This window comes from Condylura cristata, unplaced genomic scaffold (genome assembly GCF_000260355.1).
Source record: "Condylura cristata isolate star-nosed mole 26May11 unplaced genomic scaffold, ConCri1.0 scaffold00019, whole genome shotgun sequence".
Taxonomy (NCBI): Eukaryota; Metazoa; Chordata; class Mammalia; order Eulipotyphla; family Talpidae; genus Condylura; species Condylura cristata.
In genome coordinates, this window is record NW_004567120.1 from 30,607,957 (window position 1) to 30,633,425 (window position 25,469).

Here is a 25,469-nt window from a genome sequence, read left to right on the forward strand (position 1 = left end):
ATCTTTATCTGGAAATAGCTATGAAGCTGGCAGAGTAGAGAATACTGACATGAGGTAAATAATGATTTCCTCAGGCCTACCTAAATAATGCCATCCTACTCAGTGGAGTACCAACCAAAAAAGCAACCTCTTTGTCCCTCCTGACAAGAGCTGAGTTGACACCAGAATCCTAGCAAGACAGGTAAGGAACTCTGAGCATTACAAGGAATCTGCACAGCTGCAAAAACTAATAGCTGGAGGGCTTAAAGAATTCCTTGAGGCCTCCCATTGTATTTTTTACTTCCACCATATGAAAAAATTCCAGTCTCCTAGGTATTCTGGCCGACTTCGGCATGTCAACTCCAGGTCAGTCCTATACAGGTACTTCTTGTTCCAGAAAATGGGATTCCAGCTTTTGGTGTGCCTCAACTCTACTAATGGCACTGGCTAGTTACAGCATCTGGCATTGTTCTCTGTCAATGTTGATACAATGAGCCCAGGCTTTTCAACACATGGTCACTCATCCTGCCTAGAACTCCGAAAGTCATAGACACAGAAAAACTATCTCAAGGATCTGCACTGGACTCTAAATCCTAACCAAAAGTTTAGGTAACTGAAACCCCATGCCCTTCCTTCCTAAGTCTGGACTTCATGGCAGCAACTGGCTGGGTCTAGGCCCCCATCATATCATTTATCACATACTACACCAAGGCCCAGGCTTTGTACACTGCCCCTCCCAGGCCACTGAGTAAAAAAGGTAGTGAGGCCAGGTTTGGGCCCCAGGCCTGTTCCGCCTCCAGCTAGCTGGACCTTCCTCAATTGCACTGCCTTGAGTGGAGATGATGGCATTTATGAAATTGACTCCGCAAGATGGCGATATTGTCCGGCCATTCAGCCGCCAAGCATTTTTCTCCCGCCCTTTGAGTTTGAAAAAACTCAATTTAGAAACAAGGAAAATACAGCCGCCTTGTATTTGCTCAGTCTGAGAAAATCTGCCCACATGCTTAGCAGTTAGCTTTAGGTTTCCCTCAGTTCTCTGACAGATCTATCCACAGACCCTCGTCAAGCATGCATCTTCTTTTCCAGATTTCAATTTCTACTTGACCAAGTTGTCCCATGGCATCTCTTCTTCATTCAGCATTATATCCCCAGCATTTTCTCATGCTATCAAATTGTTTTGTAGTATCCAAGTACCTAAGAGGAAAAAAAAAATGATTACACTTAAGGGGCTCGGAGAAGTGCAAATCTAGGCAGCAAATCAAGTGGTTATAGAAAATGCTCACTTACCAAGTTCCTGGAAGTCCCATTCCATATTCTGGCCAAGGCACCAACCAAGCCTCCCCTGTTAAGTCATTGGGGGAGCCATAGAGTGTGCTTAGAAGGCAATCAATACTGCTGGCTGTATAATGTGCCACTTGAAGACGCATAGCCAAATAAATATAAATTTCAATTAGGTGGGACCATTTGGATAGGACGCACACTTCTGTGTCAACACTGTCATGATTTAAAATTGGAATACCAGCGCTTCCCATGTTATCGACTTCAACTTCTTTGTATGACTTTATTATGCCTGTGTTTTCCTGTTTCTCTCTTAGGGAAGGCTATGTTAATTTTTCTAAATAATTAAGACATAATGCTAGCAAGGTATTAAATTGCGTAAGTCATCATATTCTTTGCCTACAATTTTTTTATAGCTTTCTCTTATATTCCTTGTTTTAGTACTATAATGTTACTAGTACTGCCCCAATGTTATCTTTTGTTTTATTAGCATGTTGGCTCTTGATTCTTGCTCAATCCAGCTAAAACTTTGTCAATGTTTGTTCACATTCTCTATTTCCATAATGATCAATCAATTATTTAAAGTGGGATGTGGAAGTTTCCAACTATTTTTGTACAACTCTCATCAGTCCTCTTTAATGTGGTCCAGTTTTTCACTTTATAAGTTTTGGGACTCATTTGTAAAATGTGTATTTTTTATTGGCCACAGCTCATTGAGAGACTGAGACTTCTTAATATATAATTTTGTTCTTTCTCTCTTGAAACAAATTTTGCCTTAAATCCTATTTTATTTGCTATTATCTTTCTCTTCTAACTACTTTCATGAAATATCTTTTTCTGTAAAATAAAATCTTATTTTATTCTGAACATATTTGTAAACGATATAAAATGAATCTCTCTTTGACAGTATATAGTTGAATCATATTTTCTTAAATTTACTCCTCTAATATTTGCCTTTAAATTAGAGATTTTAATCAATTTTTATTTAATATAATTCCTGTTAAGGAAACACTAATGGCACTTAATGCTCTTCATGTCAGAAAATTTATCTCAACTCCTCACTAACTTGTTATGATTAGTGGATCTTTTCCAGTGTCCCAGTTCTATTCCCTTCTCATTCATTTCCTTTTCTGTATATTTTTAAAATGTTCCCTTAATTGGTTTCCATGGGGAAAACAATTACTTTAACACTAAATCATTTTTATTAAATAACCAAACTTCACCTTTACAACACCAATATATTTTATGCTATTTTTACAAATTACATCTTCAAACATTGTGTATCCATTAACATAAATATTTAGTTATTGCTGATATTCTTGGTTTTTAAATCATATATGAAAAAAATAAGTTACAAAATTAAATTATAACATTTTGGTTTTGTATGTCTTTATAAAACTACATTTTGCCTTGTTCCTTATTTCTTCATCTGGCTTTGAGTTACTGTCTATAGTGTTTCCATTCAGCTTAAAGGACTCTTTTGTATTTATGATATGGCAGATCTTCTAATAAAAACTCACCTTGTTTTTTCTTTTCTAGGGGAGTCTTAATTTCTGTTTGGTTTTTTGAAAGTTGGCCTTGCTAGGTACAGAATCCTTGGTTGACACTTTCTTTTAGAAGCCATTTGCAAGGCAAGTCTTTTAATTGGTAGATGTTAGGTTAAAAAAAAATTAAGATGCCATAGCTCTCTCTTAATGCAAAGTAAACAATTTCCACCCAGCCTTCCTTGATTTTTGTCATTTTTCAAATAGAGTTAGACTTCCACAACAACCCAGTTAGACACTGTTGCGAGCCTGGTATGACATCAGTTTTGTAGCCTGTTTATGAATTTATACAAATAAGCACACTTGTTTACAATGTACCTGCTACAACAGGCATATATGAAAAACCAAACAAGGTCATAAGGAATGCTACTTCTGGCAGGGTAGGATTTTTCAAATGAGAGTTTATTTTCACTGTTTCTGGTGCCCATTTGTTTTTTCATATTTGCTCCCTGAAAAGTTTTAGTACTTCTTGATTTGAGTCTGTGATTTCACTTTCTTCTGGCCCTCACTACTCAAGGAAAGGACCTTTAAACGTTTGTATATATATATCTGAGAAGTTCACCAAATACACCTGCTCCTGTAATATTCCATCTGGAATTTGCCTATTTTTGGTGATCTGACATTATTGCTACAAGACATTCACACAACATAACACCAAGGTATTCAAATACAACAAGGTATTTGAAAGACTGGTAATTTATGACTCAAGGTACAAGAACAACCTGTATCCCTTCATATAGATCTCTCTGATCTTATCTACACTGGATGGGAAACAAAACCTTGCCCATGACTTCCTGTGCAAGAACCTCCTAGAAGCTGCTGGCTCAATTTTAGCCCCTCACTCTAAGTTATATACCAAGATCCTGTCAATGATCAGATCTCTTGTAAGACCTTTGAGAAGAAGTAAAGGAGGCCCAGGATCAAAGACTGTTGCAAGGCCTGACCTTCCTCAACAACTAGGCCTTAAGGGAAGTTACATCAGTTTATGCTGTCTTCAAACTACTTCCGCATGATGGCAGTAGAGTTCAGGATATGCAAAGAAGCCCACTCCTCATGTGTGCATCTCCTCCCCAACCGACTGAAAAAAACATGTAATATAAAGGAACTAGGACACATGACTGCCTTGTATTTTGCCAAGTTTTAGGAAACCTGCTTCACATTCTGTTTTTAGCTTTTGCTTTCCATCTAAAATCAAACAGGCATATCTACCCTTATAAGGTATCTTCCCTTTTGAGAATCAATTTCCAGTCCACCTAGTTCTATTCTTCTTTACTAAGTTCTATATCTCAAGCAGTTTCCCAAGCTATCAAGTAGTTTGCTTCTGGGAGAATCTCCCAAGGAACTAGGCCTAAAAGGAAGAAGAAAATTCTAAAAATGAAAGGCAGGATTAGGGTATTTCTAGGTAACAACAACTACAACTAACAATAATTAAGCATCTATTATGTGCCAGGGAATAATTCCAATGATCTTAAAAAGATTCATGTATTGATTCTTTATAATATCTCTGCATCAGCAGTATAATTCTCTGTACTTAATATATGAGGAAAGGTAGGACAGAAAGTTTAACCACCTTGCCCATGGTCAGAGAGCTTATAATGGAGACAAATTTTTAAATTAAATAAGTCAGACTTCAATGTTCATACTCTTAAGCATAATGGAGGCAAACAGTAAGTCCTCTTCTGAGGTACTTAGAAGGAGCCTCCCAGCATTTCTTGATTTTCTTGCAGTCTCCAAGCCTCAGGTGTAGAGAAGACTCTGGTAGCAAGTTTGGATATATTTTGGAGATTCCTGGTAGACAGTAATAATAAACAAAAATAAGTCAATCTTAGTTGATCAACCCTTACTCTACCTCTTTCTCTGGTAAAGCCCTTTCATAGATAATTTGCTTTTAAGTAAAAAGCTTAGAAACGTCCCCAAATAATCCTACACTGATCTTCACATGCTTAAGCTATTCAAGGAAGAAATTCCCACAAAGGCATCACTTAAACTCAACCACCTGTAAGTAAGTCCAAAAGCCCAACTAGCATAGGTAAACTACGATTAGGAATAGGGAAGAGTGCCAACTACATTCAAGTTCCAGTGTTTTCAAAAATTTGAATACTGAGGTTTTGTAACTTCATATATGGGTACATGTGTGTTTATGCTATTTTTGTATTTTTTAGTGTGCTATTATGGCATTCATTTGGACTACTTACCAAGTATTTCCCTTATTCCTCTTGGATATTGTTAAGATTAATGACATTTGCCCAAGGGATGGAATCAAATTGACAGATCTTATTAAATAAGCATTCTATCTGATTTCTGAAACCCTTACAACAGAACCTCACACAGCAGACTATAAGCAAGACTCAGAGCAGAACAACCAGATTAAGTGGTCATTACTGGTCTATCTAAGATATAGAGAAGTGGGTAAAAATGAGAAGTAGATGAGGAGGGCATAAAATAGTCAGCAGAAAAAAATTCCAACATACATTACTCAAGTAAAAAATAAATACTGATTATGGTACTATTATAAGTCATGTTGTGCTGACTTACCTAAATTCCATACTAACTGAACACTTGTAAAAAGATTTTTTTAAGTAGAACAGTTTTTCTTATTTTAAAATCATAATTTGGATTTCAAAAATAGAAGAGAAAAATATATAGAATGAAAAAGATATCCAAGAAAATACTCAATTACTATAAATATGCATGGCTACATGTAAATTAATATATGCCCATATACTTAAAACAAAATAAGCCATATGTAAAGAGGTGGCTAGTATCAGGCTCAAGACTGTAGAAGTATAAATAGAAAGAACACTCCTCTGATTTAGGAAGTCACAGTTTACATTACTTTGTCCAACTAGAACAATATATTATGTAATCAGTGATTATGTAGGATACATAATTTATATCCTCTCAATTCATTGTTTTGCAAAAAATCCATTTTTCTATATCCTTACAAAGCATGCTTACCCCAAATTAAACTATGAGTATTTGTGCGGCATAAAAGTATACAGTTAAAAAAATTCTAGATAAAGTTGAATTTTAAATATTCAAAATCTAAATAAAACAATGACAAATCAATAACAAAAAACAAAACCTACTAGAGCTTAACTCGCGTTCTTAAATGACAATAACTAGATATGAATATTTGTTTTTAACCATCAGATTTGAGTCACTGAAATATTATTGATGAGCTCCGCATTTGGGGGGTCATTTAAACTGAGACGCCATTTTGTTTACTGTCTAAATATGGGACAGAAAATGGCGGACTACAAAGACACCTGGTGCACATTCCAGGTCAAAGATAACATCTAATGAGTACCTGTGGCTTCCTGCAAGTTTGAGATTTCAACAGTTTCTTTGCCCCATGCATGCATTCCTGAGATTTGAGCCCGCATCTGAAAATTTTAAATTGTGGAAAATTCTATAGTTCTCGAAGATCTGAAAGCCTTAGACTTGCACAAATAAAGATAACCAGCAGGAAGGGAGTGGGGCAGGAATTCTTCAGAGGACAAGCCTAGTAAGGGTGAGTGACGTGATGGTGCATTTCGTCTTCACTGGATCTTAGGTAAAAAGCCCAGAAGCAATGCACGATTTCAAAAAGAAAGCGAAAGCAAAAGTGCAACAGGTGGGCAGGTTTCCCCAAAATGGATTGAAGCAAGGCAGCCATGTTTCCTGGCCTCTGTCTTTGGTGGTGGTTTTGCTTTTTTTCAAGACAGGAAGGGTGGGAGAAGAGCGCTTGGGGGCCAGGCCAGTTGGCGTTTCTGTAACCATACTGCCACCGTGCGGAAATAGTTTGACAAAATGCAAACTGTTACTGTGAATTCCCATGAGCTCTTGCAGTGGAGGTCAGGGCTACTCAATTCAAAGGCAGGTTGATGGTACCCTGACCAAACAGTGCTTCCTTTACTTGAACTCCGATATTTTCCTGGAGCTCTAGACAAAGAAAGAATCTTGGTGGAGAAGCTACTGTGTGAGATTAGGGATGTAGCAGGCTTTACTGCTCTCCCACTGTGGGACAGACTAAAGGAAACTGCTGTGCCCTGGACCGCTGTGTCAGCAAGGCCAGAGAGTGGGTGGCTGCTGGTGGAAATCCCATTCCAGGTGGTATCTAACAGCAGTCAATCTGCTATCTGGAGTTTTCAGGGACACCCAAAATTCTGATGCGCCCATGGCCCGGGTAGGTGTGCATGCCACCTGCAATAAAATCCAGAACATGAGTAGGGGTGCCCTGTGCACAGCGAGGCGGGATCCAAGACATCATTTTTAGAAGCTCATTCAGGGATATGTTGGGATGTGTGGGGGTAGGTAATTGAGAACTTCTTGAATTGTAATTTCCTTCAGAATTTGAGAACCTCTGCCAATAGATTTTTCCATTCCATTGCCTTTTCTCTTCTGGGAAGTTGACCAGTTCCTTTTTCCTTTTCCTGTAGGCCATTTTCTTTTAGCTCTTCATTCTGAAAGAAACTAATGATCTGAGGTGGATATCAATGGTGAAAGGTCAGTAAGCATTGACAATGGAGACTTGCAGTTTCCAGTTTTTGCTGTTATTATGCCCCAAACATTAAAATTCAGCGAAGAGCTATTGCCTTAGACTTCTGTCCATTCTTAGTCCATCTGGTCTCTGTCAGTATAGCTGGGATGAGGCAAACACACATGCTTGAGCTTAAAGAATCCCAGAACTGAGATGACTTCTGCTGTCACCAACAATTCTGCCTCCACAAGACTGTCTACTTAATGGCAGACTCTCCAGCACTTCTGGCCCAGACATCATTCTAGATGTGTTTCTTTGTTTAAGATTTTATTTATTTATGCATACAGAGCTGGGGTACAGGTCAGAGGTGCAGGGGCAGTGAGAGGATTCACCAGAGACAGAGTGGGGAGCAGAACAGGCCGATCAATGAAGTACACTGCTGAGGGGAGCAGCGAGCTGGTCAGGAGCATCTGCTGCACCATGTGTTCACCTCCAGGGCTGGGGATCGAACTCACAGCAAAACGGCTGCTGCTAGCTTGCAGTGTTGCACTTTAACCCGTTGCGCCACCAGGGAGAGCCTCTAGAAGTGTTTTAACTGAAATAATTTCATAAGGTCAGTGATCACCTTTACCTTTACAAAGGACCTGAGATAACTGAGACATGTTTTGCCAAATATCTTCATGGTACTCCCACACTGTCACTTACAAGTTATTTCCTCTCAGCTCCAAAAGCACCCTTCAATGTTTGGTCTATGATAAACAGTGAGGTTTTTTCCCCACTGTACTCTGAGCGACCATACTACCCAAAGGGACCCAGGTGCCACTGTGCTGGGGCACTGTGTCCCAGAATGTTTGTTTCGAGCCCAAAGGGCAGGGATAGGCTGCAAAGAAACTGTCTTGGCTGTGAATCTCTGCCCTATGACTTCCTGTAACTGGACTTCCTGGCATTGCCAGTTCTTGGCCACTCAGTCACTGGCCAATTTTTACAGTTCTATCACACCATTATGCACATATATCTGGAAGGCCTCAGAGATGACGGCACTAATGCCATGCTTGGAACCAGGATGTCCCTGCAGATGTAACATTCTTCAACTTCTGGGTCTCTGGGGAGGGAATACTCATGACTTAGCATTTTCACCAAATGATTTCCTCACGATGGCAGTAGTGCTTCAGAAAATGCAACCAGCCCTTCCCCCAGGCCCTCTTCTCCCGCCCGTCAGGTCTCAAAAAAATAAAACCTAATAAGACAAAGGCAACCAGGAAAAGGAAGGGCCTCGGAATTACCCTGTTCAGGGTAGGCTTTCTATTGGTATTTAAGGACAAACTGAGGCCTAAACCACTTGTACTCATCAGGAATCTCATCTTTTTCACCTGGTCTTTTCTTCACAGTTGATTCTTTCATCATTAGTTCTTCAGCATTTCTCCAATTATCAAGTTGTCTAGTAAGGACTAGTCTCAGGACACAAGGACTAAATAGAACAAATTCCAGCCTGGAGGCCACCTCTAGATTATCTGTCCTCAGGGTCTTTGACTAGCTTCCTAGCTTCTCAGGGAGGGCCCTTCCCCAAAGGGAGGGCCCTTCCCCATTTTCTAGACACACCAGTACTTTGGTGTTTGGTAGAAGGCAGTTGTTTGGTTCAACTCCAGAGATTCTGGAGTTTGAGGTGGCACCACCAAGCTCCTCCCCTGTGAACATCTTTATACATACTGCATACTTATCATGTCAATCCTGCTTCTACTATGCGTTAGTGTGATATTTAGGTTATATATGCTATTTAGTATGATTTGGTATATTATTTGAGGGTCTGGAAATTGTCCATAAAATTTCCATATAAGTTAATGGTAATTGTTTCTTGCTTTTTTATGCCATTTCAGCTTACAAATGTTTTCATAGGAGAAATCTACTTTTCGATAGTGGAGGAAAGCTGTATCCACACATTTCATATACGTGACGATGAAAACAAATGCTACTTAAAATTCTGTTATTTAAACTTAAAAATTTGACAATGCTTTCTCTATGGAAGTATACAAACTGTCTAAAATCTCTCAGGTCTCATTTATATCAAGCATTCTATCAATTTAATCTTGGCAATTAATCTCAGGCTTTTCTGACCTCCTCTAAAGTGTTGGCAACTTGATGGCTCTTTCCAATCTGGAACATCACATCCTGCATTTTAACAAAATATCTGAGAACTCCTGGTATTTGTATAATGAACCGTGTTTACAGATGTGCTTTTATTTTCTTCGTGTTTTTCCTTTTTCACTTTTTATATTACAAATCTTTTTCCTTGTGACCTCTTTGTTGAGTTTTGTATTTTGACTATGTTCCTTTTCATTGTAGCTTTATATTTTGCTTTGTCTCCATTTTCATCACAGTAGCAATATTATCACTTGCCTGTCTGACAATATTGATATTGATCATTTTTTCTGTTCCTTCAAGTGGGTTTTCTCCAATAACTTTCACCTATGTTTTAGTCTATAACTTCATGTTATGTGTTCTGTTCTTTCTAGATGTGTGGGGTCCTCACTTTTCTACTGAATGTTAGATTAATTCAAGTGCTATTTAGAGACTGAGTGAATTCACAGTGCCTGTGAACTTCACTGATGAATGACCGACTTAGAAGCTTCTGTTGGTTGTCCTCCAGCGGTGTAAAGCTTTTTGTTCCTTAGCAAGATGGCTGCAGACACGGTTCTGTGCCTTTCTACAGCAGTGGTTACTCCCCTCTTTCAGCTGGGTTTTTCTCTGTCCTCCTGCCCAGCCCTCAATCTTCCTGGTGAGACTCCAGTGAAAGTCCATTGCTCCCAGAGTTTCATTTTCACAGTAAGCCTTCAGTAAGTCATAAACAGGTTAGCTGAATTCTTCTCACCTGCTTTAATGGTGTCTCTATCTTACTCCCACCTGCCTGAAGTGATCAGACAAGGTGGGCATGTTTATGGCATGGTGTGACCATTGATAGTCTTATGTATGATGGTAACTTCATATTGATTCCTAGGAGGCAACTGTCTTTGCTTAAGCTTCAGGCTAGTTATTTGATTTTTCAGCTCTTTGCTGTTTCAAGAAAGTTTTTTTTTTTTTAGATTAGCCAGCTTTTCTTATTGTTAAGATGGAAATATCACCTTTTCTTATTTTCAATAATCAAGGGGCAGCCAGATGTCTTTTGAATGCTTCTAAAATGATTTAAAACAAACATCCATATTGTAATCTACCTCCTGGATGTATTCTTCCCCAACAAGGGAAACTCCTGTATCAGGTAAAGCCTATTCCTACCTGTGCTAGGCGGAGAGTGATTTCTTATGGTTTGATTCTGTTTAAATTAGGCTGGTTCTCTACTTTCCCTTCTGCTGTATCAGAACTAACTTTTATCAGCTATTTAATTACCATTTTCCACCTGCTTCTCGCTTCTCAATATTTTTATGTGGTCTCCTTTCTTTTTCCCTCCTGTCCTATGAGTTTTTACCTTTTAGGAAAAGCTCTGCTTCCACTTTGGAGAAATCAAGAGAAAAAATAAACTAGATGCCAGTCCTCAAGTTAACATGTTACCTGGAAAATTAATCTTGGTTTCTTCTTTATCACTGCAATATAAGTACATTTCTGTCATATCATGCCCTTTGTAAGTCAGAGAACTTTGGTACCCCTCTATTTTAGAAGTTGCTTTACTGTATGCTAAATTTCACATGTAATATAGGCATCGTGAATCTTTAGAAAAAGATTTATTACCAAGCATCACTGAAGAAACACCTTTCATCACATAGGTCTATTATCTGTATGAATGGATTACATGTATATTTTATGTGTATATATATATATTTGTGTGTGTGTATACACATGAGGCACAGATATATGTAGATACAGGTGTGTGTGTGTGTGTGTATGCCAAGAGAATGAGGAACGTAGAGGAAGGACACAGGATGGTCCTCAATTACACATTCAATCCAAGAAATCTTAAACATCCTTCACGATCTGGGGAGTAAGAAATACAGGTCTGAGAGCGTTCAACACCCAAACAGGCCATACTGGCAAGCTTCTAAGCATCTTCATCTGGACCTTATGAAACAGTAACAAGAGGAAAAGTGTGAATTTGAGAACAGATGAAGACTTTAAGGATTTCACCGTCCTCTGGCAGAACAACTGAAGATATAAATCCTACACCACTTTTCTAACTCCAGCAAGAGAATAGAACTCTGCTGAAAAGGTCTTTCCCTTTCGCATGAAAAACCAGTTGCTAGCAACTGCTTTTGCTGCCTCAGAGAATTCCTAGTGATCTTGTACTTTTTTGAAACTTATGTTTATACCTCTGATCCCCTAGAAGTTGTTTTGATACTTCTTGGCTTTGCAGGGTAGCCCCCAAAGCATCTCCATCTGCCTATCTTGCTCTTTGAGTTCCAGGTTTTTCTTCTGTCTGAAACATGCCAGCAATCATATACTGTTATAAAATATCACCTCAAATGAATCTGCTTTATGCACTGCAACAATGTTACCCACAGGGAGGTCAGATTCTACTCCAGTTCTCTGTAGGTAGGCTTATCTCCAATTTTGAGGAAGACAGGAGATAAATGCCCAGACCTGCACTGAAAAAGGAGAAGCTTCTCTGGTTCCTCCTACCCTGGAGAAAAGCAAAGCCCCGCCCCACAACTTCCTGGGCAGGGACATCCTGAAAGCCGACCCCTTACAACTACCCCTCACTGGCCGGCCCCCACACTTGAACCTCACCAGTTTCACCAGACTCTGGCTTTCGCCACAGGTCCGGGAATAACTCAAAGAGAAGCTAGGCGTACCCAATTTGGGGCCAGGACCAGAGCAGTCTCTCCGCTGAATGGACCTTTGTAAATCAAAAGTCCTCATGAAAACAAAAGCAGTAACGGGCATTTTTGAAACGAATTCCTCACGATGGCGCTAGCGCACCAGCTACGCCAGTAAGCGCGTTGCTTCCCGCCTCGCAGCGCTCCTCTCCCGCCCAGTTTCCCTGGAAAAAACGCTGAGCGGCGAAGGCTCCAGAAGATGGCCGCCCTGGGGCTCGCTGGTGCAGGGTGCGAAAACCCACTCGCGCGGCTAAACTTTGACTTTGGTTTTCATCAGGGATCTAACGAAGCCCAAAACTACTGCTAACTGTAAATACAGTGTCAGTGACAGTTAAACAGTCTATTAATCGAAGTGAGGCTTGGGAAAGAGAAAAATACCGATGGTTTCACTCATATCAGGCGTGTAAGGGATCAAAAAGTAAGCAATTGTAATAAAGTGAAAACGAAAATCAACAAACAACTATAAACCAGAGGCCTCTTACGGGTTGGAGAGAAGAATAGGACCAAAACTGGGGCAGGAAGAGCGCAGGGGGGGCTATGTTGATGGCATAGGGGTGAAGCGGTGGGAAGGCCAAGAGGATTACAACTGAGATGGGGAAAATGTATAAAATGAAGAATGATATAAATAAATACATATATATTGTAATTTTAAAAATAGAAATGAAGGCCCTCCCTGGTGGCGCAGCGGGTTAAAGCACTGCATTAAGAAGCTTAAGCCACTTCCGCATGAGTGCATGAGTTCGATCCCCGCCTGCCCCTGAGGTGATCCACATGGCGTGGCAGACCTCTCCTGACCCGCCCGCTGCTCCCCTCAGCAGTGTACTTCACCCATCTGCCTGTTCTGCTCCCCACTCTGTTCCTGGTGAATCCTCTCACCCCCACACCTCTGGCCTGTACCCCAATTCTGTATGAATAAATAAATCTTAAAAAAAAAAAATAGAAGTGAAGATTGGAACCCAGGATGTTGACCACAGATTTTAGTCCGAAAGAGCTGTATGAATTTAGTTTATACAGGTAGGCATCGTCTATAGCAGGCATCAAAAATGCAGGAGGGGCTTCTAGTTATATCGCCTGAAGTTTCTGACTGAACATTGAGCAGTGGGCACTTTTCAACAGCATCATGTATTCATGAGCAATGTGAAAATTTTTGTGGTTAAATTTCCAACATTTTTTTATTACTGATAAAATGATCAAAATAACATGCATCTGAAAAATTATCAGTAAGCTGACAAATATAAAGCAGTCAAGAAACGATACTCTAACTCACAGCAACTAGATATACCATAGAAGTTGTTCTATACATTCTGCTCTTAAATGCAGTGGTACCTATATAATGTATACATGTGGACACATGTACAGGCTGGGAGGGTTCACTGGTATGGATTTGGACTTCCATGATACAACTGGGATATTCTTGAATTTGAGTTGCTTCCTTCTATCATTTTCTCAGATTTTTGTATTTGAAATACAAGATTATCTTGCTTTCAAGACTTGAAGACTTTCAGACAAATAAAGTTAAAACTTGAAGGCAATCTCTAAGAATATTACTCTAGAAAGATGGTTGTATGCTTTCCCAATATTTCCCTTGTGCCTATTTATTTACTTTTTCTCAGTCGACACATGTGTTCTATGTGAATTAATTATGTATGTAATAAGTAGAGAAGGACAGGCTCTAGTTTTATTTTACCATTCCATTTTTCCTTGTATTGGTCACCTAGAAGATTTGATCCAAAGTTCCAAAACTGGGCTTTTTCTTCACTTAATCAAAGGTGTGACCTTTTCTTCTGATAAGGGCTCAGAGAATGGATTTCTCCCAGCTGTTGCTGAGCCCAGAAAATGGGCCTTTTGTCCCTCCCCACAATCCACTCTCACCAAGGAAACCTCAAAGATCCTTCTTGGCCCTGCCTTGCTGCTTTGCTGAGGGGTGTGGCTGGGTGATCACTTTTGATAAGCAGAGTCTCAGGACAAAGAGCAGTTGAGCTAGTTAACAGCACTTCCTACAAGTTGGTAGGAACTGGTCCAGTTCTACAAACAATTACCCAAACTGGGTGATATCAGTGGTTTCATTTTCAGTGCTTGCTCATGGTCATAAGTAGGCATGAAGGGCTGTGTGGAAGAACTGTTTAGTTGCAATTGGCCTGGATTCTTGATGAATTTGAAAATCTCTGCTAGGAGAAGGCCTTGTATTGTCTGGGAAGTTACCTGCTTTCATTTGTCACTTTTCCTACTTTTGTTGTTTAATTTTCATTTTGAAGTTTTTGATCTGAGAAAAGTGTCAATGGTTGGACAGTACTTAGGGTTGGCAACTAGTTACAACCTCCTGCTACTAGTGATGGTATTATACTAGAATTTCAGGGACTCACATGGGGTCTATTGCCTTAGGCTTCGTCCACCCCTGCCCAGTCTTTGAACATAAACCAAAATTGTGTGAGCACAGAACTCTTGTACCTCAGGAGCTGCACTGCTTAGAGTTGTCTAGCCTGTCATCTAAAAAGTCTAACTTAGCTATGGGGCACTTCCACACTTAGCATATGGTCCAATCTGACACTCAAAGAAGGCAGCTTAGAATTGAGCTGGAAAAAAACATATATACAAAATGATGTAAAAATAAACTTTTGTAATAAAAAAAATTGTCACAGGCCAGCTGTTCTCACAATTATGTACAATAATTCTGCAATGTTAGCCCAAACCAGGAAAAAATAATCTCCTTATGCAAAATGTATGCGATTAATAAAAGATGAACATTTTTATTCAAAAAAAAAGGCAGCTTAGTGTATGTGATGTGGGGTTTCACTGTCATCTGCTTAAACTAGGATCAAGAGATCAGAAGTCACCACCCGTCTCCACTGGGGTACATACATGTTTTCTCAAATGTCTCCAAATCCTCCTTGGCTGCCCTCAACCAAGAGTAGACTCAATATCCTCATGGGCCCCTTGTTCCTCATAGTAATAGAAACTTGCAGTAGATCCTATAGCTCCACACTGGTAACGCAGATTTCAGGTGGTGAACAAACATTACAGCAATCAATATTCCAGAAAAGCATTTTTTTCTTATCTTGCAAGTGATCCATTACTGGCATCACCAATGAATCAGAAGAAGGAAACTCGTGCATAGTGAATGCTAAGAAATTGTAATCATTACTTATCAAACCAACAGTGTTCAGGGGTGCTGATGTGCACAACTGCCGAAAGCAGGCCATCTCTCCAAGCCTACAGAGGACTCTGCAACAGTATAAGGCTCAGAAGCAGACTTGCTAAAAGCAATGAACGTTTGGATCCAAGCCCCTAAAGTCTCATTTTCCTTAGGGGAAAGTCATCGAACCCCAACCCTGTTCTGTCCCCTGTGAGAGCCGTCTGAGGTCCCTGTGGGGCCAGCCTTCACAATGACCGGAGAAAAGCTGCAAAGCCACTACTTCCTGCGTGCAGACAAAAGACCTCCAGGCCTTCTCTGTTCTTGGATTCCGCCTGGCTTTGTACAGGGCGCTCCAACTGATGGTCTGGGGTTTATTGGCTTGGCATGGCAGGTAGCATGCACACCTTCCCAGGTCATTCTTACTCTTGGCCATGGAGGCACCGGAATTGTGTGTCCCTGAAAACTCCAGATAGCAGACTGGCAGCTGTTAGATGCCACCTATAATGGGTTTCCCATCACCAACCACCCACTCTCTGGCCTGACTGATGCAGAGGCTCAGGACACAGCGTACATGGACACCCTGAACCAACCCAACTGCCTCACTGTCCAAGGGGGGGGGGGGGCAAGGACAGGAGACAAATGCCTGGAAACCCACACCCCTCCGTCCCCTTCAGAGGTTCTGCATTATTTCTTCCAGTCCCATAGTCAAGGCGGGTAGAGGAGCCTGCTGGTCTCTATATCTGACCTAACTGGCAGCTGCCACTCAGTCCTAACTAAGCCCCCACTGCCATCAATTTTTACCTCCAGGATGCTGCCTTTGGCCAGACCTCCTGAAATAAAAGTGGTCAGCTCAGGGCCAGCATCCAACCTCAGAGAAGGCCAAGCCTTTCTCAAATGCGAGGCTGCCAGAAGCTTTCACTAACACCTTTGGGTTTTGTGGCTTACTTGCTTCGAATGGAAAAAAGCCACTAGCCCAGCCCCCTCCCAGGCCCTCGGTATCCACCCATCCAATATGTAAAAAACCCAAGACAAAGGAGTCAGGAAAACAAAGGCCTCAGGGACAGGCCTCGCTCAAAGAGAAATCTGCTCCTTTTCATAAGAAATTACTGAGGCACAAATCACCCATTAGTCCCTCTTTCTTTGCAACAGTTCCACTTACACTCGTGAAACTTTGCAGACATGCTCTCCAGTCAGTTTTGATCTCTAACAGTTTCCCATGTTATTTTCTTCATGAACAATTAATTCTTAGGGATCCAGGGCTAAGAGAGTGAAGAGAATGATGGAAATAAGGACCCGGAAAAGGGAAAATGTAAGCAACCAGGCCATGTTGTTCCTAACTTCTCACAGCCAGGTTCCCCAGGAATCCTCCATTTTGGGGCTGGGCACCAGACCACTGTGCTGAATATGTTGAGGCAGCCATTTGAGGGGGACCTAAGAAGTGGGTTCAGCAGCAGCCCAGTGTGAATTCCTCACAAAGCCCCAGCTGTAGTGATTTAATTTTATATTTCATCACAACACTGGCCCAGAGGCAGGTCCCCATGTATCTGACCACGTGACCTGCAATGGTTTCTGTGGTTTGATTATTAGCACACATGTGTATGCCACCAAATAAACTTTAGAGATCAGTCTTACCCTGTTTTCTCATAAGTGACTAACACGTGGCTCTTACAAAAGATTTAGAAGATAACCATGTACTAATTGACAGTCAAAGAATAATACAATCTTGCTTCCAACACTGATAATCTTTGGCATATTTATTCCGATGCTTTCAACCCAGTTTTATACTTACAGTAGGAGCCCACAATAAAATTACATTTAAGTTGGGTACATATATGCATCATGTTTTAGCTCCAAAATTTTAACATCAGATCACCCGGTGGATTGACACTCAGCAACATCTACAAGATCTTGATTTTAGACTTTTTACATTTGCAAAGAACTTCTTAATTGACCTATTTATTAAGCATTTTTTATTTGGTTTCATTTAATCTTTTAATTCATACTCAGGAAAGAAAATTCCAATAATGCCACCACTCAGGAATCCTGACTTGGAAAGTTGCCTTACCTAAGAATTCCAGTTCCATAAACTCTAAAACTAAACACTAAATACTTCTGCCCCAGTACACTGTGGTTTCTTTTGTAATGCTTCTCAAATTTTATAACACATTTTTATCTGAAAATTAAAAATAAACTGTCAAGAAAGAAAACAGGATTCCTTAAATGAAGGCTGGAATTAGTGTTGCTCAACTCAGTGCCCAGATGTGTATCCTAAGAAAACTTGGAGGTGGCTTTCCACGTAGTCATAATCTTTCATGCAAAACATACAGATATAAATATGTTGGCTGAGAAAAGCATACTCTAACACTGACCATCACTGTAGATACGCAGCTTTTTAAAATGTCTACATATAAACATGTATATAAATGTTTACACACACAACCTGGATTTTCTTTGAACATAATTAGATGTACACTGGTTACAGTTTTGCAGTCTTCAGCATTACCTGACACCATTTCCATACCTGCATAACAATATATACTTCCCAGTGTATGAGTGTATTCTTACAATTTACACTAGAACACCTTTCTATTCCAAGAAATTACAATAGCTATCCATACTGCTGGCCAAGCATTCAAATTCTAAGAAATTATAAATAAGAAAATGGTACATCAGCTTGAAAAAATAACCACTTGAGTAATGTCTTTTAAGGCATTTTGTCTCCTCACTTTGCACCATTTTTTAAAACTCAATGTTCAAATTCCCTTCATCTTTTTCAGCATTAAAACACGTTTTCCTACCTTGCAACCTGAATGCTTTTTAAACAATCAGCTATTCTTTGGAATTCTAAAACCTGTTAAAATTTCGCCACTCGTCTTTGCATTTTTACAAACAACCATGCTTCTTTATAATGTACCTGCTACAACAGCCAAGTGTGAAGAAGAGAAGCGAGGTCTCAGGTAATGCCACCTCCGGCAGAGAAGGACCTTTTACATGTGGGTTCACCTTCGATCCTCTTCACTCGTTTTTGGTTCCCATCTGCTTGTGGGAAGTCTGCGGGGCGGTTCCACTTTTCTCGAGGGTCTCCCAACTGGAAGGAATTTGGGTGCACCTGAGACCTCCTGCATGCAGTGTGCCCCCCGGGCTTGGCCAGCCCTCGGCACGCGAACTCGACCACCAAACATGGGCCCGGACCCCAGAGCCCCGGGAGCGCGCGCTCTGAGGGATGGGGAGAGGCGAACACCCACACCCTGGCTTCGTTAGTGGCTTCCTCCGGGTCCGCCCACCCTGGGAGAACACAAAGACCCACCCCGTGACTTCCTGTGCTGGACTTCCTGGCAGCTGCCAACGCGTTCCTGCCGCCTGCTTGGGCGGCTGCCAGAGCCCGGGCTCCACCTTTGGCCACAACTTTACCTCAGGTCGCTTTCTAGAAGGGGCACTGAGCTCCATTTTGGGGGCTGGGCCTGGCCTCCGCCTCCCCACCGAATGGACATTTCTAAATGAAAAGTGGGTTCCCGGGGAAAGCCTTGGGGCTTTTTCCAGTGGTTTCCTCGCGATGGCAGTGTTGTTTCTGGAGTGCTGTCTCACGCTGCTGGAGCCCTCTCCTCCCTCCCCTCTGCTGTGGAAAAAGTGTGACCAAAGACAAAGGCACCAGAGGAAGTATGGCTGCCTCACTTCTTTCCCAGTCCTGAGAAACGTGCTCACACTGCTGTGATCTCTTGGTTCCCATCCGCAATCAAACGGGAGCCTAAACCTACATTCTCTCAGGCATCTTTTGTGTCCAAGAACTCAATTTGCACGTATCTAATCATTACAGTTTTACTTTTCCTGCACTCGCCATCGGATTCCCCCGCGTTTTCTCTTGGCACCAAATTGTCTTGGGACATGAGGAGGCAACCTCTGGGATTCAGACCTAAGTGGGAATCTGCTAGCACCTAAGGGCTTGGGGAAGAGCAAATCAAGGCACTGGTGCTTGGGATTCTGGATCTGACCCTTCCAGGTTCCCTGGAGATAGTCTTGATTTTTTTGGTCTGAACAGTAGGAGTTGTGTTTTCAGGAGAAGCAACGATTTGTCTCGAGCCCTAAAGTAAGTGTCTAGACAGTTCTCAAGACCGGGTGCTATGCAATGCCCACTTGGAGTAATGCCCATTTTATGTTTGCCTTGCAGTGAGAGGGCACCCAATTTAGTCTCATGGTCTCAGCATTTAATACAACTTGTTTCTAGGTCATGTAATGGCCTTCAGTGTGGCTTCTTCTGACTTTACTATGTATATGCATGACCTCATTTATTTACTAAAAATTAAATCTTGTTAGTATTCTATAGCGACAAGCTGTCATTTGGACATATTTCTATCCAAGAAATAAAAGTGAAAATATGATATAAACCATGACATACAAATTCCATCTTGATATAAATTTATTTTGTGTGTGAAATAAAATGTCACTCTGTGCATGTACATACACCTGCATACATGAAATGCACATGTATACACGCAAACTCATACATATATAGCCATGACATCTAATTTAATTGCATTCGTTTTGTGATAACCCCCATAATTAGATATGTAATGTTTATACACATATGTGTGTATATGTGTGTATAAAAACACACATATATACGTGTATATGTTGATATATACTAACGTAGTAATGTATATGTTAGTTTTTCTATAAACATAATTAAATACATGATGAAATAGTTTTGAACAAAATCTTCAATATCTTATATGACTTTCATCTACATACATATATATTTGAAAACTTGGAATTTCTTCTATTGTAGGATGAGCCTTGATATCCAAGAGATTTATAAAAATTTTATTATTCAAGAACTTTACAAAACAAATTTGCTACAGGCAACATGTTCCAACTTTGAGAATTAACAAGGCCAAAAGTGTCGTAATACTACTAGCAATGTCTTTAAAATAAAATTAAAATTTCTTCATATTTCCAGTGATCAAATATGTTTTCTGCACTTACTGTACCCAGACTTCATTAAAAACTTTATCAAATATTCTTTGAAAGAATGGTTATTTCTTAAAGAGCATCCTCACACATTTGGAATTTCTCAAATTAGACATGCTTCTTAGTAAGTCCAGGAAAAGCAGTCATTTACAAGGAAACTGCAGGCAAACCTCAGACAAGCAAATATCTATAAAACCTGGTTGTATCTCAGTCCTCTTGTTGTATATATTCAGAGATATAGATTCCTCAGGGTAATGTGATTAGAGAAAGTTGTCATAAATATATAATTTCTTCTGGATATACTTGATCTGGGTTTGCTATTGAGTTACAAATATAACTTAAGCATCGGGGAAAATGTTGGAGAATACACACAAATCTATGAAAGACATGGAAATACTTCACCCCAATGAACCACTCTAGACAGCAATGTGTACTCATGTTCAAATGTCATAAACAAGAATCACAAACATTCCTGAGAACTAATATTATTTAATTAAACAGATATAGCCTATGGCTCATTCAATAAATTCCACTATCTGTTCACAAGATGCTTGAAATACCCAAACACCCACGGATGAACATATCATCATTTGTTTTCTTCATTTCCATCCTACTTACACTGTAGGTGGAATTTTGTTTCTTTACTCAGCATTGGAGAATGGATACTCATCAATTTCCTTTGCTGCTGATCAAATTCTGATGATAATATATGCATCTAGCAAAAGACATGATAAATTGAGCTACTGTAAAACAGGAAATAGTGGATACTATCAATGATATCAACTCAATTGATAGTTCAATCTATTACCTTCTGTCCTTTCCTCTAATGGATTTGTGTGCAGGTACATGTGTGCATGTGTTTCTGTGTGTGTGCCTGGGAGTATTTTGCTATAAATTTCAACTGATGTGACCTTTAGATGGGGTTTTTCTTGTGACTTGAAATTGTTCTTTTTTCCATTCTTTAATAATGTTCTTTAGAGCAAGGCTACTTTCAATTCATTGACTATACATAATGAAATTGATTTTGTATTGTCATAATTTACCAAAAGATTTTGTTTCTATGATTATTAAAAGTACATCATTAGATCATATCATCATGTGCATAGAATTGTCTATTTTTAGAGAAAAATAGTGTCTTAGAATAAATAACCTTTGTAACTTGCAGTTTCATTAAATTTTTTTTGGTTCATTTTTTATTTTCTGTGAATGACAAAAGTAGCCCTTGTTTGTTTTCAAATTGTTAATCCTTAGAGCAGGCATAATTAAAACATGTAGCTCTAACTTTTATTCTTTTCTACCCCAGTTTATTAAAATATAATTGAAAGAACCTACCTGTATTCTTGAGAAGTAGATGTGACTAATGGTTTGCTTAGAACTTTTCCAGAGACATCGCTTTGTGCATATTCACCTTTTAAAATCTAACATGTTAGTGGTGTAGAAAAAAATTACCGTTTAATTTCTGTTTATTTTTCTTAGCTATCAAACTTGGAAGTTTTTATTTCAAAGGTCCAAATTTTTTTCTTCTAAATCAATAGTGTGAGATACAGAGGTTGGAATTTAGTTTTTATGATGTCAGAAGATCTTTATGTATTTGCATGAAAATGTATGTATACAAACCAAACCCTCACATGTGACTCAGAACCGAAAGAAAAATTAGTCAATAGAACTTGACCCAGATATAGCTGAATAAATTCTAAGAACAAATAAGGATTATAAGAGAGTTCTTAAAAATACACAAGGATTTAAAAGAAAATAATAAGGGAGAAAAACAAAAAAAAATAAACAAATAGAAACAAAAACCAGAACCAAATGGAATTTCTAAAACTCAAAAATTATTTGAATTAAAAATTTATTTCACTGGATGTTGAGTAGTATCTTCAATACTACAGACAATATCAGTGGATTTAAAGCATAACAATAATCACATAATTTTAAGCACAAAGATAAATAAAGTTAGAAAAATGGAAAAAGTCTCAGTAACTTTTGGGCTAAATCAACATTTATGTACTCTGAGTTCATAAAGGAAAGGAGAGAAACTGCAGGAGTGGAAAGCAAAGAAGTAAATAATTTATCAGACTCAATAAAGTTGGTAAATGTTCCTATTAAAAACCAAATAAAAATATTCAAATAAGGGAAATATCATCAAATTTCTGAGTACCATTGACAACAAGAACCTCTTAACAATAGGCTGAATAAAAGACTCATTACACAGATTTCTGACATGAGACTAACTCTCTAGAAGCTGCAAAACTATAGCCTCCATAAAATAAACCTGGTAAGGGACCTGTATCTGTAAGGCCTGAAAAGTAAGAATAGTTTATACATTTTCAAAGGGTTGGTCAAAATAAATAAATAAGACTAAGGAACAGAAACTATATGTGGCTTGCAAACCTTAAGTGATTTGCTATGTCCCTTTACACAAGAATTTGCTGTCCCATATATGCAGGACAAAAGATAACTTTGTCCACACTATTTCCTTGTTAGAGAAAGTACATTTTCTAGAAACCTCATTGTGGTCTAATGTGTACTTCTTTTCCATGAGGAAAGCTTCAGTGAATAGCCTTAGGTTATTCCACACTAGTATTTATGTTAGGTCAGGTCCCAGAAGTATATTAGATGGTTTCTGGACACAAACGAGATCATATGAAATGATCTTACACAAAACCAAAGAAAGCATTCCTGAAAGAGGGTCAGAGGTCCAGTGAACTGGGTATAGGAGATGACCTGTGCTGGAAAGTCTGTTTAAACAGTATTACACAGAACCAGGGACAAGCCTCCTGAAATTCTAACTACTTTTTATCTTCAGGTTTTAGTTTCTTCAAAGACAACAGGCTGTGGCCCTCCCTGGTGGCACAGCAGATTAAAGCACAGCACTAAGAAGCTAAAGCCGGCCCTCCCTGGTGGTGCAGCAGGTTAAGGCACGGCACTGAGAATCTGGGGCCACTTCCGCATGAGTTCGATCCCCGCCTGCCCCGGAGGTGACCACATGGCGTGGCAGACCTCTCCTGGCCGCCCGCTGCTCCCCTCAGCAGTGTACTTCATTGATCTGCCTGTTCTGTTTCCCACTCTGTCTCTGGTGAAGCCTCTGACCACCCCTGAGCCTCTGGCCTGTACCCCAGTTCTGTATGCACAAATAAATCTTTAAAAAAAAAAAAAAAAAGAAGCTAAAGCCACTTCAGCATGAGTTCAATCCCCATCCGGGAGGTGATCCACATGGCTCAGCAGACCCCTCCTGACTGGCCCACTGCTCCCCTCAGCAGTGTACTTCATCAATCTACCTGTTCTGCTCCCTGCTCTGTCTCTGGTGAAGCTTCTCACCACCCCTGCACCTCTGGCCTGTACCTCATTTCTGTTTGCATAAATAAATAAATCTTTTTTTATATGCAAGAACAGAATAAATAAATCTTAAAAAAAATTTTTTTAAGATAGCAGGCTGGAAAGAGGGGTAAACAAAGAAGGCAAGTGACCACTGGGGTCTAGGAGCAGGATCATCTTAGTATCAAAATGAAATTGAGAACTGTAAAAACAGGATGCTGCCTTTGAGGATTCTATTAGGTTCATTTAAATCTCTAGTTTCTGCAAATGATAGCCTTGATATTCCTGAACATTCCCCAGAATGGTCAGTAGTTGTATCCTAAGATAAGGATTATCTTGGTACTGGCCATCTGGGGGTGCCAGGAGAGGGAAGTGTGGGGTGTGCCTCTAGCACCTCCATCTGCACCTGTGTTTTGGAAGACAAGAGTGCAGAATCACAGAGGAGAGTTAGAATTGAGGGTTACAGGGAGGGTTAAGGAACACATACATGTCAAATGGGGAGTTAGAGGTGTCATTAGGCTCAGAGATGGGATAGAATCAGGAATGCTTGCTTTCAACTTGGCCATTAATTATCACACAAATGTTAAGATAGGTCTTAAAGATGGATGGGCCAGGAATTTTGAAAGGGCTATAAGGTCATCTGTGTTAGGTGTGTAAATATCGATGACAGTGGCATCCACTTAATGAACTATCCCCTTGATAATTACATGGTACCCATCTTTGTTCCTAATTACCTTTTATTTCACCAAATGTCTTATTTATCAGACAGGAGAACAGCAGTTCATGCTTTTGCACTCTGAATTACTGGCTGGAAATATTTTGCTCTATCTGCTCACTGTCAGCCTGTGCCATCTTAAATCTTATGTGAGTTTCTTGTGTGTATACTATTTCTGGGGCAAGCAGCCTTTTCATGCAGCCTGTCATTCTGTGTCTTTTAAATGGACAATACTTAGTATTCCAGTTTCAGGAGACCAATGATGTAGGAGGTTTATTTGCTACCATTCTTTCTTTGTTCCCTCTGGTTGTTTTATCTTTCTGTTGTTTCTTTATCCATGTGTTGCTATCTGCCTTTTCATTTAGATGACTTTCCTTGGTGTTTCTCCCAGTTCCTTCATCTAAAGTGTCTCTCTATACTGGGTTTCGGTTTAGCGGTTACCATGAGGAGTATATAAAATGTTCTGTCCAAAATATTCTTTTTTGTGCTGGTATCAACTGCTTATCACTTTACTCTGCAGATTCTCCTTTAGTGTTTGATTGTTACCTCACATTATTCTTTTTTAAATTTTTTTGATTTTATTTTTTTTCATAGAATAATTTGGGCCAGAGATGTGGGGGGTGGAGGACTCCCCAGAGACAGAGTGGGGAGCAGAACAGGCAGATCTACTGAAACACACTGCTGAGGGCAGCAGCAGGCGGGACAGGAAAGGTCTGCCACGCCATGTAGGTCACTTCCCTGGTGGAAATGAAACTCAGGCAGTAGTCGTGATAGCGCTGAGACTTAACATGTAGGCCACCAGGAAGGCCCATTTTATTCTTAATTATACTTCTTATTCCTTGTTACTATTTATAGTCTTGCTCAGGGCTTATTTGATTTTTTTTTTTTCATGTGGAAAAACTTTTAACTTTTCTTGTAGGGCAGATCTGGTGGTGGTAAATGCCATTAACTTTTGTTTTCTGGGAAAGCCTTTATTTCTCCAACATATTTAAATGATTATTTTGCAGGATAAAATATACTTGGGTCAGTTTCTCTTTTAAAATTATAAGTATGTCATTCTGCTGTCTTCTGCCCTTGAGTGTATCTGCTGAGAAATCTGATCACAACCTAATGGACAAGACTTTGTATGTTACATTTTTTCCCACCATATCAGTGATGAACCTGAATATGTTTTTCTTTTAAGTTGACTTTTAATAATTTAACAAGCACATTTCTTTGAATAAAGTGTCTGCTCCCTTCTTTCTTTCTCTTCTGAATTCCCATTATCCTTATGTTCCTT

General features: G+C 39.7%; 1 long non-coding RNA gene across 1 annotated transcript; it reads right to left on the reverse strand.

The window, feature by feature from the left end:
• Window positions 1-931: 931 nt before the first annotated feature.
• Window positions 932-18,431, reverse strand: LOC105853854. The gene is made up of 2 exons (XR_001145605.1): window positions 18,110-18,431; window positions 932-1,173 (listed from the first exon to the last, which is right to left on the reverse strand). It is a non-coding gene; the product is annotated as an uncharacterized LOC105853854 (long non-coding RNA).
• Between the last annotated feature and the right edge of the window lie 7,038 nt (window positions 18,432-25,469).